The sequence below is a fragment of the Misgurnus anguillicaudatus genome, chromosome 21, assembly GCF_027580225.2.
Source record: "Misgurnus anguillicaudatus chromosome 21, ASM2758022v2, whole genome shotgun sequence".
NCBI lineage: Eukaryota > Metazoa > Chordata > Actinopteri > Cypriniformes > Cobitidae > Misgurnus > Misgurnus anguillicaudatus.
The window spans coordinates 14,955,001-14,970,000 of record NC_073357.2 but is presented as its reverse complement, the minus strand read 5'-3'; the positions used below and the strand labels follow the sequence as shown (position 1 = coordinate 14,970,000).

The 15,000-nt window shown below is 39.3% G+C and overlaps 1 protein-coding gene, 1 long non-coding RNA gene, 5 other non-coding genes and 2 pseudogenes across 7 annotated transcripts in view; 8 read left to right on the top strand and 1 right to left on the bottom strand.

The window, feature by feature from the left end:
• The window catches only part of LOC129447580 (uncharacterized), a 253,528-nt gene that overhangs the window by 168,036 nt on the left and 70,492 nt on the right, over positions 1 to 15,000 (bottom strand). The window lies entirely within an intron of this gene.
• LOC141353161 (uncharacterized) overlaps positions 1 to 15,000 on the top strand; it is a 76,004-nt gene that overhangs the window by 15,929 nt on the left and 45,075 nt on the right. The window lies entirely within an intron of this gene.
• Positions 13,334 to 13,452, top strand: LOC129419392 (5S ribosomal RNA; annotated as a pseudogene).
• LOC129419398 (5S ribosomal RNA) lies at positions 13,593 to 13,711 on the top strand. The gene has a single exon (XR_008636498.2). It is a non-coding gene; the product is annotated as a 5S ribosomal RNA (ribosomal RNA).
• Positions 13,841 to 13,959, top strand: LOC129419404 (5S ribosomal RNA). The gene has a single exon (XR_008636501.2). It is a non-coding gene; the product is annotated as a 5S ribosomal RNA (ribosomal RNA).
• LOC129419412 (5S ribosomal RNA) lies at positions 14,089 to 14,207 on the top strand. Its single transcript, XR_008636507.2, has one exon. It is a non-coding gene; the product is annotated as a 5S ribosomal RNA (ribosomal RNA).
• On the top strand, positions 14,349 to 14,467 carry LOC129419418 (5S ribosomal RNA). Its single transcript, XR_008636508.2, has one exon. It is a non-coding gene; the product is annotated as a 5S ribosomal RNA (ribosomal RNA).
• Positions 14,609 to 14,727, top strand: LOC129419424 (5S ribosomal RNA). Its single transcript, XR_008636509.2, has one exon. It is a non-coding gene; the product is annotated as a 5S ribosomal RNA (ribosomal RNA).
• On the top strand, positions 14,869 to 14,987 carry LOC129419426 (5S ribosomal RNA; annotated as a pseudogene).

Below are 15,000 nucleotides of genomic sequence, written 5' to 3'. Positions count from 1 at the left end.
GAACAACAACACACTGATGGAGCAAATGAAATGGAAAAGGGAATAACCATAGAGGAACAGACAACAGAGGATAAAGAAGTGGAAAACGAGAAGGACAATTCACAAGGAGATGATGGTACATGGACACCAATTGAAATTTCTGCAAGTTTTACAAGTCTTTTAGATACGATGGACAAAGAAGGACAAAATGAGATAGTAGAGAGCAGCGGGATTGACAATAAAGAAATGGAAGAAGCAGCAGTATTGGAGAAAAGTAGAGTCGGAAGAGCACAAACAAGAAGAAGAACATTAAAGGTAACACCAAATGTACAGTTTGCTAAGAAAAAAAGTGATGAAAAAAGGACAAATGAAATGTGTAAATAGGTATGAAGTTTTAAAGGGACTGGAGGAGATGAAGTGAGACAATGGTTTTTAGGTATTTAATTTTTCTTTTAATGGTTTTAAGTTGTGTGACTTTTAATGCAAGAGGACTGCTGGACGTGAGAAAATTTGAAAAAGTAATTGAAAGATGTAAACACGAAGATATCATTGCACTACAAGAAACGAACTGGAAAGAGAATGTGATGAAGGATTTTCAAAGGAGATGGGCTGGAGGAATTTTATATAACAATGGTGATGGAAGATTTGGAAGAGGAGTTGCTTTTTTAATGAAAGAGGAGGTTTTTAAAAGAAGCAAAATTGTATATAAAGACAATATAGGAAAATGTATGATTGTAGAGACAAAATATGATGAAAAGGAAATGGTTATAGTAAATGTACATGCACCAACAGAAGAGAAGGAAAAAAAAAGATTTTTTTTATGTTTTAAGAGGTTTTTTAAAGAAATATAAAGAAATTGTAATGATGGGGGATTTTAATACAGTTTTTAGTAAACAAGATATGGCAGAGGGAATGGTTTTTAAAAGTGATGCGGGGAGAAAAGAATTAAAGGTTTTAATGGAAGAAAATAAAATGATTGATGTATGGAGAGAGAGGAACGAAACAAAAAAAGAGTTTTCAAGACGACAAATAGTGGGACAGTTTGTGTGCAAAACAAGAATTGATTTTATTTTATGTAATAGGAATGTTGAAAATTTTATTGAAAAGATTAAGTATGAAGAAACAAGTTTAAGTGATCATAAGTTATTATTTTTTAAAATTGATTGGGACAAAATACAAAGAGGGCCGGGGGTATGGGTTTTAAATACAGAGATTCTTAAAAATAAAGATTATGTTTCAGAAATCAAACAAATTATAGAAAGAGAAAAGGAAAGTAAAATGTATGAAGAGAGTAAGAGAATATGGTGGGAAAACGTAAAGTTTTTAATAAAAAAATTTTCAATTAAATACTGTAGCCTAATACAAAAATGTAAGAGATATAAGAAAAAAGAAATGAAAACAGACTTAGAAAAAGAACTAGCTAAAGAAAACAAAGACATACAAAAGATAAGAGAAATTGAGGAAAGATTAAAGGAAATAGAGGAAAAAGAATACGAAGGAGCAAGATTAAGAAGTAAAGCAAAGTATATGGTGGAAGGAGAGAAATGTACAAAGTTTTATTTTGACCTAGAGAAAAAGAAAGGAAAAGCAGAGATTGTAAAGGAGATAAGAGGGAAAAATGGGGAAATCGTACAAGGAAATGAAAATATTCTAAAAGAAATAAAGGCCTTTTATGAGGACCTTTTCAGTACACAAGGTAAAGAGGAGAAAGAAAAAAAACAATTATTAAATCTAATAAAAGCAAAATTAAGTAAAGAAGATAAAGATGTATGTGACCATGATTTCAGAGATGAAGAGATTGAACAAGCAATAGATCAACTAAACAGAAAGAAGAGTCCGGGAATAGATGGTTTGGGGAGTGAATTTTACAAATGTTTTAAAGGGGTTTTAACAAAGATTTTAAAGGAGGTTTTTAAGGAAATTTTTGAAAAAGAAGAAGTAAATGAAAGGATGAGAATAGGTTTGATGAAAATTATATATAAAAGGAAAGGGGAGAGGGTAGACTTAAAGAACTATAGACCAATTTCAATGTTGAACACAGATTTTAAAATTATAGCAAAGGTTTTAGCAAATAGATTGAAGGAAGTGAGGCCAACTATAATAAAAACAAATCAAGCATATGCAGTCAAAGGAAGAGACATAGCTGAAATAACAATGAGTATAAGGGACATGATATGGTACATAAAACAAGAAAATAAGGATGGGTACATAATCAGTTTAGATTTTGAAAAAGCTTTTGATAGGGTGGAACATGGTTTTTTATTTGATGTTTTAAAGAGTTTTGGTTTTGGGAAAAATTTTATCAAATTGATTAGAATCTTATACAAGGGGGCTTTGACAAAAATTAAATGCAATGGGTTTTTAACTGAATGTTTTAAAATTACGAGATCAATACGGCAAGGTTGTCCACTCTCGGCACTGTTATATTCACTTGTATCAGAACCACTGGGATTAGCTATAAAGGAAAATACAAAAATAACAGGAATTGAGATCGAGGGAATAATGTCTGAAGGGAAAGTTTTTCAGTATGCAGATGACACAACAATAATTGTAAATAGGAAAGAAAGTGTACAAGAGGCCATGAATGTTGTCAAGAAATTTTGTAAAGCATCAGGAGGTAAAGTTAATGAGGATAAAACAGTGTACATGAGGTTTGGCAAAGCTGTGCTTTTAAATGATTATTTAAATTTTAAAGAGGTAGAAGAAATGAAAATTTTAGGACTTTTATTGGGGAAAATGAGAAAAAAACAAGAGATGAAATGTGGGAACAACTGATATCAGGAATAGAAAGAAAAATAAACTTTTGGAAATTAAGAACTTTAAGCTTGAAGGGGAAGGTTTTAACTTTGAGGGCTCTATCTTACACCCGGCGCAATGCAGCGCAATGCGCGACGCAAGTGTCTTTCGCTAGTTTCCACCCTAATTTTCACGTTTAGCGCCGCGTTGTTTAAATAGCAAATGCATTTGCGCCCCCTTTGCGCCCATGGGCGTTCTGGTCTGAAAAACGAGGTGTGTTCAGGCGCATTGTTGGCGCGTTGCTATTTTGAGGCAACTTAAATAGACTACGCCATTGACCAACAAAAACCTGGTCTAAAGTCTAAAGTCAATGGCGCAATGTGTTTTATGTTATTTAAAGAGCGCATTAGTAATATGCGCCTATAAACGGGAGGACAACGCGGGTTTGCTTATCACAAAGTACATAAATGCGCAGCAGCACAAAAATGCTTTTAAATATGAAAGATTAAAGGATTGAATTTAAGAGATTATTATTGAGTCTCTTGGACATATTTATAAATGAGGACCAATTATGAGTCGTTAGAAGGCGCAAAGAGCTGCTTTACCTGCAGCCTGATAAGTAAATAAATGCTTTGCTTTAAACAAATGCGTCTGTTTTTAAATGTTTTTTTTTAATGCTACCTCACGGATTTATTGTATATGATGTACCTGTGGATATGGCGAGATGAGAAACATTTGTAAGTAATGCTTAAAAAAACTCTTTGCTAAAAAAAACGCTGTCCAAAGTGCTGAAATGTGAGGAGAGCCGTTTGTAATTTCTTTATCTCCTGTTTGTTACAAATAAAGTATTTTTAGAGTACAAACCTTATCTTACATACTTGTAAATTATGTTTTGATGATATTGGATAGCCATACATTTAAAGCAATTACAAGCCTGCTTTTTACTTCCATGACTAAAAGAAAACGGGTTTTAAAGGTTTTAATAAAAAAATAACAATTTCAATACAAGTGAAAAACAACACAATTATTTAACATTAATCTTAATGGGGATCTTCTACCTCCGCTTAGTTTTCAGTTTACAAAGTCCGTCATCTAAATAGGGATTAGACATAGCGCCAGCGCAACTTGCTTTTAAAGGGAATGAGAGCTGTGACTCTCATTGGTTTACTGCACCTTACGCCCAAAATACTCCCATTACAAAAGGACCTACCCTTTTCGACCATGCGCTCGGCGCAAAAACAATTTTTCCCGTCGTTAAATTAGCAAAAGTGGATTTGGACACGCCCATTTAAACCGTGCGCCGTCCGCTTTCGACCATGCACTTAGATCGTTAAAATAGAGCCCTGAATGTTTTAATGGTTTCTAAATTGTGGTATGTTTTATACTTATCTGAAATGCCAATATGGATAGAAAAGAGGTTGAAGAAATGTTTTCTTGATTTTATTTGGAACGGCAAACCGCCAAGAATAGCTTACAACATGATTTTAGGGGATATAGAAAAAGGCGGGCTAGGATTAATGGATGTAGAACAAAGGAAAAACAGTCTAAGAGTAAAAGCAGTTAAAAAGTATTTACAAGAAGAAAAATATAGCTGCAAGCAGCGATGGCGGGCCCTCGCACGTATTTTTACCGCTACACGGTGCCTCCGAGAAAACGATGCACGGTGGGCAAGTGCATCAAGTGGGTAAATATCGGTGGACTATTTATGTTGTTACTGACCCAATTGGGGACTGTAGGTAAAAGAAACCTCACATTTTGGACAAACGGGGGCGCTAGTGAGCGACTTAAGAGGCACACCTATGTCTGACCTGTTTGTCAACACTTAACAGTTGACAACTCTGATGTGTGTGCCGAATTTGAAGTTAATCTAAGCATGCCAAGAGGCTTAAATATTCCTGAAATAATAGTAAACTTTGATGCGTTGCCATGGCAACAGCGTTTGAGATGTCAAAAATCCCTTCGCATTTTATCATCTCCAATGTCTCAGCATCATGTTGACCACGTTTCGTGTCAATCGCATGAATATCCTAGAAGGAGTATTTAAAAGTTCACCGCATGCAACTGAAGGGCTTAAATATGCTTTTAAAATGAAAGTAAAGTTTGAAGCGTTGTCATGGGAACAACGTTTGAGATATCAAAAATCCCTTCGCAATTTATCATCTACTATGTCTTGGCATCATGTTGACCACTTTTGGTGTCAATCGCATAAACATTCTAGGAGGAGTATTTAAAAGAACATCACATGGAACTGTCAAAAAAATCCAGCTTTGTGACTGCAACACTTCCTGGCGCCTGGTGGTGGCGCTATACCCGAGACTTACAATAGGCACATCGATGCGATCGGAATCTTCAGACGAACAAACACCCCGCGTGTCATAACTATAAGACATTTTTTGCCTTAGATATTAGACACTTTCTGTTTCTCTGATTTCGCCATGACTTTGCCGCTTCGCCATTGCAACACCGTTCGAGATATCAAAAATCCCTTCGCAATTTAGCAAGTCCAATGTCTTGACATCATGATCACCACGTTTGGTGTCATTTACTTGAATCCCCTAGGAGGAGTATTCAAAAGTTCACCGCATGCATTTTTTAAACAATCCAAAATGGCGGACTTCCTGTTGGGCGGAGCTAAAATGTTAGAGGGCGAAAGTTGTTCGGGTCGATGAGATCTATATGTGTACCAACTTTCGTAAATGTGCGTACATGTTTGCCCGATCTGCGCACTACTGTTTGTTTTTGCATTACAGGGGGCGCTACAGAGCCCCCGTGCCACACCCGTGTTCCAGCCTTTGTCTGTTCGCAATGACGGACGACTCTAACGTCTGTGCCAAATTTCAAGAGTTTTCGAGTATGTTAAGGCACCCAAAATGCCCAAAAGTGTTAAAAAAAATTAAAAAATAAAAAAATAAAATAAAAATATAGCTGCAAGCAGCGATGGCGGGCCCTCGCACGTTTTTTTACCACTACACGGTGCCTCCTAGAAAACGATGCACGGTGGGCATGTGCATCAAGTGGGTAAATATCAGTGGACTATTTCATGTTGCTACTGATCCATTTAGGTACTGTAGGTAAAAGAAACCCCACATTTTAGACAAATGGGGGCGTTAGTGAGACACTAAATAGACGCGCCTTTATCTGACGTTTTTGTCAACACTTAACAGCCGACAACTCTGATGTGTTTGCCAAATTTAAATTTAATCTAAGCATGCCAAGAGCCTTAAATATGCCTGAAATAAAAGTAAAGTTTGACGTGTTGCCATGGGAACAGCGTTTGAGATGTCAAAAATTCCTTCGCAATTTAGCATCTACAATGTCTCAGCATCATGTTGACCACTTCTGGTGTCAATAACATTATTTACCTAGAAGGAGTATTTAAAAGAACATCGCATGCAACTGTAATGCTTAAATAAGCCTTTAAAATGAAAGTAAAATTTGTCGCGTTGCCATAGGAACAACATTTAAGATGTCAAAAATCCCTTCGCAATTTATCATCTACAATGTCTCAGCATCATGTTGACCACTTTTGGTGTCAATCGCATGAATATCCCAGAAGGAGTATTTAAAAGTTCACTGCATGAAACTGTAAAGCTTAAATATGGCTTTAAAATGAAAGTAAAGTTTGACACGTTGCCATGGGAACAACGTTCGAGATATCAAAAATCCCTTCGCAATTTATCATCTACAATGTCTCGTCATCATGTTGACCACATTTGGTGTCAATTGCATGATTTTTCTAGAAGGAGTATTTAAAAGAACATTGCATGGAACTGTCAAAAAAATCCAGCTTTGTAACTGACACACTTCCTGCCGCCTGGTGGTGGCGCTATACCCGGGAGTCACAATAGGCGCATCGATGCGATCGGAATCTTCAGACGAACAAACACCCCGCGTGTCATCACAATAAGATATTTTTTGCCATAGATATTAGACACTTCCTGTTTCTCTGATTTCGCCATGACTTTGCGGCTTTGCCATGGCAACACCGTTCGAGATATTAAAAATCCCTTCGCAATTTAGCAAGTCCAATGTCTTGACATCATGATCACCATTTTTGGTGTCATTTGCATGAATCCCCTAGGAGGAGTATTCAAAAGTTCACCGCATGCATTTTTTAAACAATCCAAAATGGCGGACTTCCTGTTGGGCGGAGCTAAAATGTTAGAGGGCGAAAGTTGTTCGGGTCGATGAGATCTATATGCGTACCAACTTTCGTACATGTGCGTACATGCTTGCCCAATCTGTGCACCAATGTTTGTTTTTGCATTACAGGGGGCGCTGCAGAGCCCCAGTGCCACGCCCGTGTTTCAGCCTTTGCATGAGCCTAGTGGTACGGGACTCTGACATGTGTGCCAAGTTTCAAGAGTTTTCGAGTATGTTAAGGGACCCAAATTAGGTCAAGTGTTGAAAAAAATAAAAAAATAAATAAAAATAATAATCCTAAGGAAAACAATAGGGCTTCGCACCTTTCGGTGCAGGCCATTCTGGCCTGCTCCTCGGTGCTCGGGCCCTAATTAAAACTGCAAGCAGTGATGGAAGGGCCCTCGCACGCATGTGCACCGCCACTCTATGGCCTTAGTAAAGCAATAAACCAGGGGGATTGAAATTTCCGTGGATAAATATAGGTGGATATTCAAAGGAACTTTGAAGTGCCACTACTCCTTCATGCAGCAGGTGGAGCTATGATTGTAATTCATTGTTGTAACATTGATGTGTTGAGTCCAGGACCCTTGTCAAACGTATGATGTCTGTGACAGGTCGGACATTGCATGTCTGAGTTACAACAGCTTTCTCATGGCGAAAAATCAAACTTTGACAGGCCACAACGGACACGCCCCTTAAACGAAATGTCAAGATCATCACAATTTATCATTGTGAAGTCCCTAAGTTCAGACTGACCAAATATGATGATGATCTGAATACATTTCAATGAGCAGTAAATCTCAGTGTAAAACATGTCATTTCCTGCTTCCAGCAGGTGGCGCTATAACTTTTACTGAATATTGCCATGTTGAAGTGTTCAGGACAGGACAATTATCAAACTTGTGAAGCGTGGGTCAGATTGGACATTTTAAACCTGAGTTAGAACAACTTCCTGTTTCATTGAGAAACACAGAAATTTGGCAAGCTGCCACGTACACACCCTCCATTGAAATGTCAAGATCTCCGCAATTTAGCATTGCAAAGCCCTTTAGATGACACGCACCAAATATGATGATTATCTGATTGAATTTATAGGAGGAGTTTGTTAAAATACGAAGGCCAGAAATGGCAAAATTTGCACTCGAATTACAGAGAAAATTCAAAATGGCTGACTTCCTGTGGGGTTTAGAGCTTTGCTCCAAGAGACTTTTTTGTAGGTCTTGGGGTGATGCATGATCCTACCGCATTACGTATCTGTGCGATTAACGTAGCGGGGGGGCTGCTTTATTTAATTTTTGTAGGTGGCGCTATAGAGCCATTTTAACACCCCAAGTTCTGAAGCCTATATCACATGAAAATATTCGCCACTTTTGACATGTGTGCAACGTTTCATGACTTTTTGAGCTCGTTTAGGCTGTCAAAAATGGGATTCATTTAGCGATACTTTGCGAGGCCGCAACGGACACGCCCTTTAACGAAAAGTCAAGGTCATAGCTATTCATCATCACACAAGGTCTTGAGATTAGACTGATGAAATATGATGTTGATATAGTTAAATCTCTAAAAGCAGTAAGTCACAGCATAAAACATGGTATTTTCTGCTGCCTCTAGGTGGTGCTATGACTGATACTGAATTATGCCATGTTGATGTGTTCAGGCCGGGACCCTTATGAAACGTGTGAAGTTGGGGGCAGATCGGACTATGTATGTCTGAATTACAACAACTTCCTGTTTCATGGTGAAACATCACACTTTGCCAGGCCGCCACGGACACGCCCTTCAACGAAAAGTCAAGATCTTTGCAATTCATCACCGCAACAGGCTTAACATCAGTCAGACCAAATATGATGATGATTTGATTAAATCTCTAAGAGCAGTAAATCACAGCGTAAAACATGGTATTTCCTCCTACCTCTAGGTGGCGCTATGAGTGAAGTTGAATATTGGCATTGAAATGTGTTCAGGCCAAGACCCTTATCAAACGTATGAAGCGTGGGGCAGATTGGACATTGTATGCCTGAGTTAGAGCCACTTCCTGTTTCATGGCGAAAATGCAGAAATTTGTCAGGCCGCCACGGACACACCCTCTGACGAAAAGTCAAGATCTCCGCAATTTAACATCGCAAAGGCCTTTAGATGAGATTGACCAAATATGACGATGATCGGATTAAATCTGTAGGAGGAGTTCGTTAAAGTATGAAGCCTGGAAATGACCAAATTTGCACAAAAATCAAGGCAAAAATTCAAAATGGCGGACTTCCTGTTGGGTTTAGAGCTTCGCTCCAAGAGACTTTTTTGTAGGTCTTGGGGTGGTAGATGATCCTGCCAAATTTCGTATCTGTTCATTTTTCGTAGCGGGGGGGCTGTTCTCTTGAAATTTTGCAGGTGGCGCTATCGAGCCATTTCTACATGCCCACTTCTGGTGCCTATACCACATGTAAATTTTCGCCACTTCTGACATGTGTGCAAAATTTCATGAGTTTTCGAGCATGTTTCGCCCCTCAAAAATGCGATTCACTTTGGAGAAGAAGAAGAATAAATAATAATAATAATAATAATAATAATAAAAATAATAATTAAAGCTGCAAGCAGCGATGGAAGGGCCCTCGCACGCATGTGCACCGCTACCCTATGGCATTAGTAAAGCAGTGAACCAGGGGGATATGAATTAAAGTGGGTAAATACAGGTGGATATTCATAGGGAAACTGATGTGCCACACCGCCTGTGTGCAGCATGTGGTGCTATGACTGAAGCTGAATTTTGGCATTGAAATGTGTTCAGGCCAAGAAGCTTATCAAACATGTGAAGTCTGGGGCAGATCGAACAATGTATGTCTGAATTACAACAGCTTCCTGTTTCATGGCGAAACATCACACTTTGCCAGGCCGCCACGGACACGCCCTTCAACGAAAAGTCAAGATATTCACAATTTATCACCGCAGAGGGCTTTACATCAATCTAACCAAATATGATGATGATTTGATTAAATCTCTAAGAGCAGTAAATCATAGCGTAAAACATGGTATTTCCTGCTACCTCTAGGTGGCGCTATGACTGAAGCTGAATATTGGCATTGAAATGTGTTCAGGCCAAGACCCTAATCAAACATGTGAAGCGTGGGGCAGATTGGACATTGTATACCTGAGTTAGAGCCACTTCCTGTTTCATGGCGAAAACGCCGAAATTTGGCAGCCCGCCACGGACACACCCTCCAACGAAAAGTCAAGATCTCTGCAATTTAGCATCGCAAAGGCCTTTAGATAAGACCGACCAAATATAACGATGATCGGATTAAATCTGTAGGAGGAGTTTGTTGCAGTATGAAGCCTGGAAATGACCAAATTTGCACAAAAATCAAGGCAAAAATTCAAAATGGCCGACTTCCTGTGGGGTTTAGAGCTTCGCTCCAAGAGACTTTTTTGTAGGTCTTGGGGTGATAGATGATCCTACCAAATTTCGTATCTGTACATTTTTCGTAGCGGGGGGGCTGTTCGCTTGAAATTTTGCAGGTGGCGCTATCGAGCCATTTCTATACGCCCACTTCTGGCGCCTATGCCACATGTAAATTTTCGCCACTTCTGACATGTGTGCAACGTTTTATGACTTTTTGGGCTTGTTTAGTCTGTCAAAAATGCGATTCGTTTACCGATACTTTGCGAGGCCACCACGGACACGCCCTTTAATGAAAAGTCAAGGTCGTTGCTTTTTATCATCACACAAGGTCTTGAGATTACACTGGTGAAATATGATGTTGATATGGTTAAATATCTAAGAGCAGTAAATCACAGCGTAAAACATGGTATTTCCTGCTGCCTCTAGGTGGCGCTATGGGTGTTACTGAATTATGCCATGTTGATGTGTTCAGGCCAGGACCCTTATCAAACGTGTGAAGTCAGGGGCAGATCGGACATTGTATGCCTGAGTTATAACAACTTCCTGTTTCATGGCGAAACATCACACTTTGCCAGGCCGCCACGGACACGCCCTTCAACGAAAAGTCAAGATCTTCGCAATTTATCAAGTTAAAGGGCTTAACATCAGTCAGACCAAATATGATGATGATTTGATTAAATCTCTAAGAGCAGTAAATCAGAGCATAAAACATGGTATTTCCTCCTACCTCTAGGTGGCGCTATGAGTGAAGTTGAATATTGGCATTGAAATGTGTTCAGGCCAAGACCCTTATCAAACGTATGAAGCGTGGGGCAGATTGGACATTGTATGCCTGAGTTAGAGCCACTTCCTGTTTCATGGCGAAAATGCCGAAATTTGTCAGGCCGCCACGGACACACCCTCTGACGAAAAGTCAAGATCTCCGCAATTTAACATCGCAAAGGCCTTTAGATGAGATTGACCAAATATGACGATGATCGGATTAAATCTGTAGGAGGAGTTCGTTAAAGTATGAAGGCTGGAAATGACCAAAATTGCACAAAAATCAAGGCAAAAATTCAAAATGGCGGACTTCCTGTTGGGTTTAGAGCTTCGCTCCAAGAGACTTTTTTGTAGGTCTTGGGGTGATAGATGATCCTACCAAATTTCGTATCTGTACGTTTTTCGTAGTGGGGGGGCTGTTCTCTTGAAATTTTGCAGGTGGCGCTATCGAGCCATTTCTACACGCCCACTTCTGGCGCCTATGCCACATGTAAATTTTCGGCACTCCTGACATGTGTGCAAAATTTCATGAGTTTTCGAGCATGTTTCGCCTCTCAAAAATGCGATTCACTTTGGAGAAGAAGAAGAATAAATAATAATAATAATAATAAACGGAGCAAAAACAATAGGGTCCTCACACTTGTGTGCTCGGGCCCTAATAAACCGAGCAAAAACAATAGGGTCCTCGCACCCCGGTGTGCTCGGGCCCTAACAAGGCGGAATGGAAGGAAACAATGAAATTTTTTTTAAACAGATGTGAAAATTTTAACATGGAGGATGGAATTTTATGGATGAAAACGAAAAGTTGGATGACAGAGAGAATACCTGGGTTTTATAGAGAATTGCTTAGTGCTTGGGGGAAGTTTTTAACAAATATTGAATATGACCCACGAGGAAGAGAAAACATTTTAAATCAACCTCTGTTCTTGAACAACAAGGTTTTAAAACAAGACAAAGTCATTTATTTTAAGAAATGGATGGAAGTGGGAATAACTAAAGTAAAAGATGTAATGTATGAAGTGAAAGAAGGTTTCTTACCTGTACAATGTGTGTATGATGCAATGGATGAGGCAAAAGAGGAATACAGCAAACAAGAAATTATAAACAAGTATGAAGTAATTAAACAAGCTATACCCAAAGAGTGGATTAAAAGAATAGAAAATATGGAAAAGGAAAAAGAACAGAAAGACATTCAAGTGAATTTGGGTGAAAAAGTATACACTCTCAAAGAATGCAGTATTAAGATGTTTTATTGCTTTTTCAGAGACAGTGTTTTTAAAAAACCTATTGTAAATTGCTTCTGGCTACAGAAATTTGTGAATTTAAAACAGGAAGATATATGGAGAAACATGAGGGGAAGATGTGTAGAAACAAGACTGGAGTCCTTGGAGTACACAATAAGACATAAAGTGGTATTTACTGATGTGATTTTAAACAAAATAGGAATGGAACGAAGTGCGATGTGTAAAGTATGTCACGAAAAAGAAGAAGGAATTGTACATTTGTTTTTGTACTGCAAAGAATTGGACTCTTTTTTAAACAAATGTAAGGACATAATCAAAGAATTGGACGAACAATGGAATGAGAATGAAATGGAATGGAATAGATTGGTGATGTTTGGTTGGAAAAGTAAAAGTCAAAACATGAAATTTATTAATTTATGTGTAATGTTAATGAAAAGTGCAATATGGGAACGACGAATTGCAGCAAAAAAAGAAAAAATTGTAATTGATCTATGGACTGTTTTTAAAAGAAAAACTGAAATGTACATGGAAAGATTGTATGCCTATTTTAAACATGAGAATATGTTAGAAGCTTTTTACAATGTTTTTACGCCCAAGGTTTGCAGTATTTTAGAGGGTTTAAAGTGGAGATTGCCAGATGTTACGGGACACATTTTTACATAATTTTAAAGGTTTTCTTTCTCATTGTTCTTTTATGTAACTATTTAACTTCATGGTAGAGTATATTTGATGTTGTTGTTTTTTGTTTGTTTTTTTTGTTTTTTTGTGTAAAACAAATGGTTTTGTATGAAATGCTTTGTAATTGTTAGGAAAATTATTCAATAAAAAAAAAAAAAAGCACGCCCGCTCTCGTCTGATCTCGGAAGCCAAACAGGGTCGGGCCTGGTTAGTACTTGGATGGGAGACCTCCTGGGAATACCAGGTGCTGTAAGCATTTAATTCTTTATTTAATTAATTATTTAATTACTTATTCATATAATTTTTTTCCAGAAATGCATCCTTTCTGTAAGCGTTCGCCGATGGCATGGCGTTGCCACATTTGTCTTGAAGTGGCTCTCGAATCGAGTCAGCGCTCGCTTACGGCCACACCACCCTGAGCACGCCCGCTCTCGTCTGATCTCGGAAGCCAAGCAGGGTCGGGCCTGGTTAGTATTTGCATGGAAGACCGCCTGGGAATACCAGGTGCTGTAAGCATTTAATTCTTTATTTAATTAATTATTTAATTACTTATTCATATAATTTTTTCCAGAAATGCATTCTTTCTGTAAGCGTTCGCTGATGGCATGGCGTTGCCACATTAGTCTTGAAGTGGCTCTCGAATCGAATCAGCGCTCGTTTACGGCCATACCACCCTGAGCACGCCCGCTCTCGTCTGATCTCGGAAGCCAAGCAGGGTCGGGCCTGGTTAGTACTTGGATGGGAGACCGCCTGGGAATACCAGGTGCTGTAAGCATTTAATTAATTATTTAATTATTTATTCATATAATTTTTTTCCAGAAATGCATCCTTTCTGTAAGCGTTCGCCGATGGCATGGCGTTGCCACATTAGTCTTGAAGTGGCTCTCGAATTGAGTCAGCGCTCGCTTACGGCTACACCACCCTGAGCACGCCCGCTCTCGTCTGATCTCGGAAGCCAAGCAGGGTCGGGCCTGGTTAGTACTTGGATGGGAGACCGCCTGGGAATACCAGGTGCTGTAAGCATTTAATTAATTATTTAATTATTTATTCATATAATTTTTTTCCAGAAATGCATCCTTTCTGTAAGCGTTCGCCGATGGCATGGCGTTTCCACATTAGTCTTGAAGTGGCTCTCGAATCGATTCAACGCTCGCTTACGGCCACACCACCCTGAGCACCCCCGCTCTCGTCTGATCTCGGAAGCCAAACAGGGTCGGGCCTGGTTAGTACTTGGATGGGAGACCTCCTGGGAATACCAGGTGCTGTAAGCATTTAATTCTTTATTTAATTAATTATTTAATTACTTATTCATATAATTTTTTTCCAGAAATGCATCCTTTCTGTAAGCGTTCGCCGATGGCATGGCGTTGCCACATTAGTCTTGAAGTGGCTCTCGAATCGAGTCAGCGCTCGCTTACGGCCACACCACCCTGAGCACGCCCGCTCTCGTCTGATCTCGGAAGCCAAGCAGGGTCGGGCCTGGTTAGTACTTGCATGGAAGACCGCCTGGGAATACCAGGTGCTGTAAGCATTTAATTCTTTATTTAATTAATTATTTAATTACTTATTCATAAATTTTTTTTCCAGAAATGCATCCTTTCTGTAAGCGTTCGCCGATGGCATGGCGTTGCCACATTAGTCTTGAAGTGGCTCTCGAATCGAGTCAGCGCTCGCTTACGGCCACACCACCCTGAGCACGCCCGCTCTCGTCTGATCTCGGAAGCCAAGCAGGGTCGGGCCTGGTTAGTACTGGCATGGAAGACCGCCTGGGAATACCAGGTGCTGTAAGCATTTAATTCTTTATTTAATTAATTATTTAATTACTTATTCATATAATTTTTTTCCAGAAATGCATCCTTTCTGTAAGCGTTCGCCGATGGCATGGCGTTGCCACATTAGTCTTGAAGTGGCTCTCGAATCGAGTCAGCGCTCCCTTACGGCCACACCACCCTGAGCACGCCCGCTCTCGTCTGATCTCGGAAGCCAAGCAGGGTCGGGCCTGGTTAGTATTTGGATGGGAGACCGCCTGGGAATACCAGGTGCTGTAAGCATTTAATTCTTTAT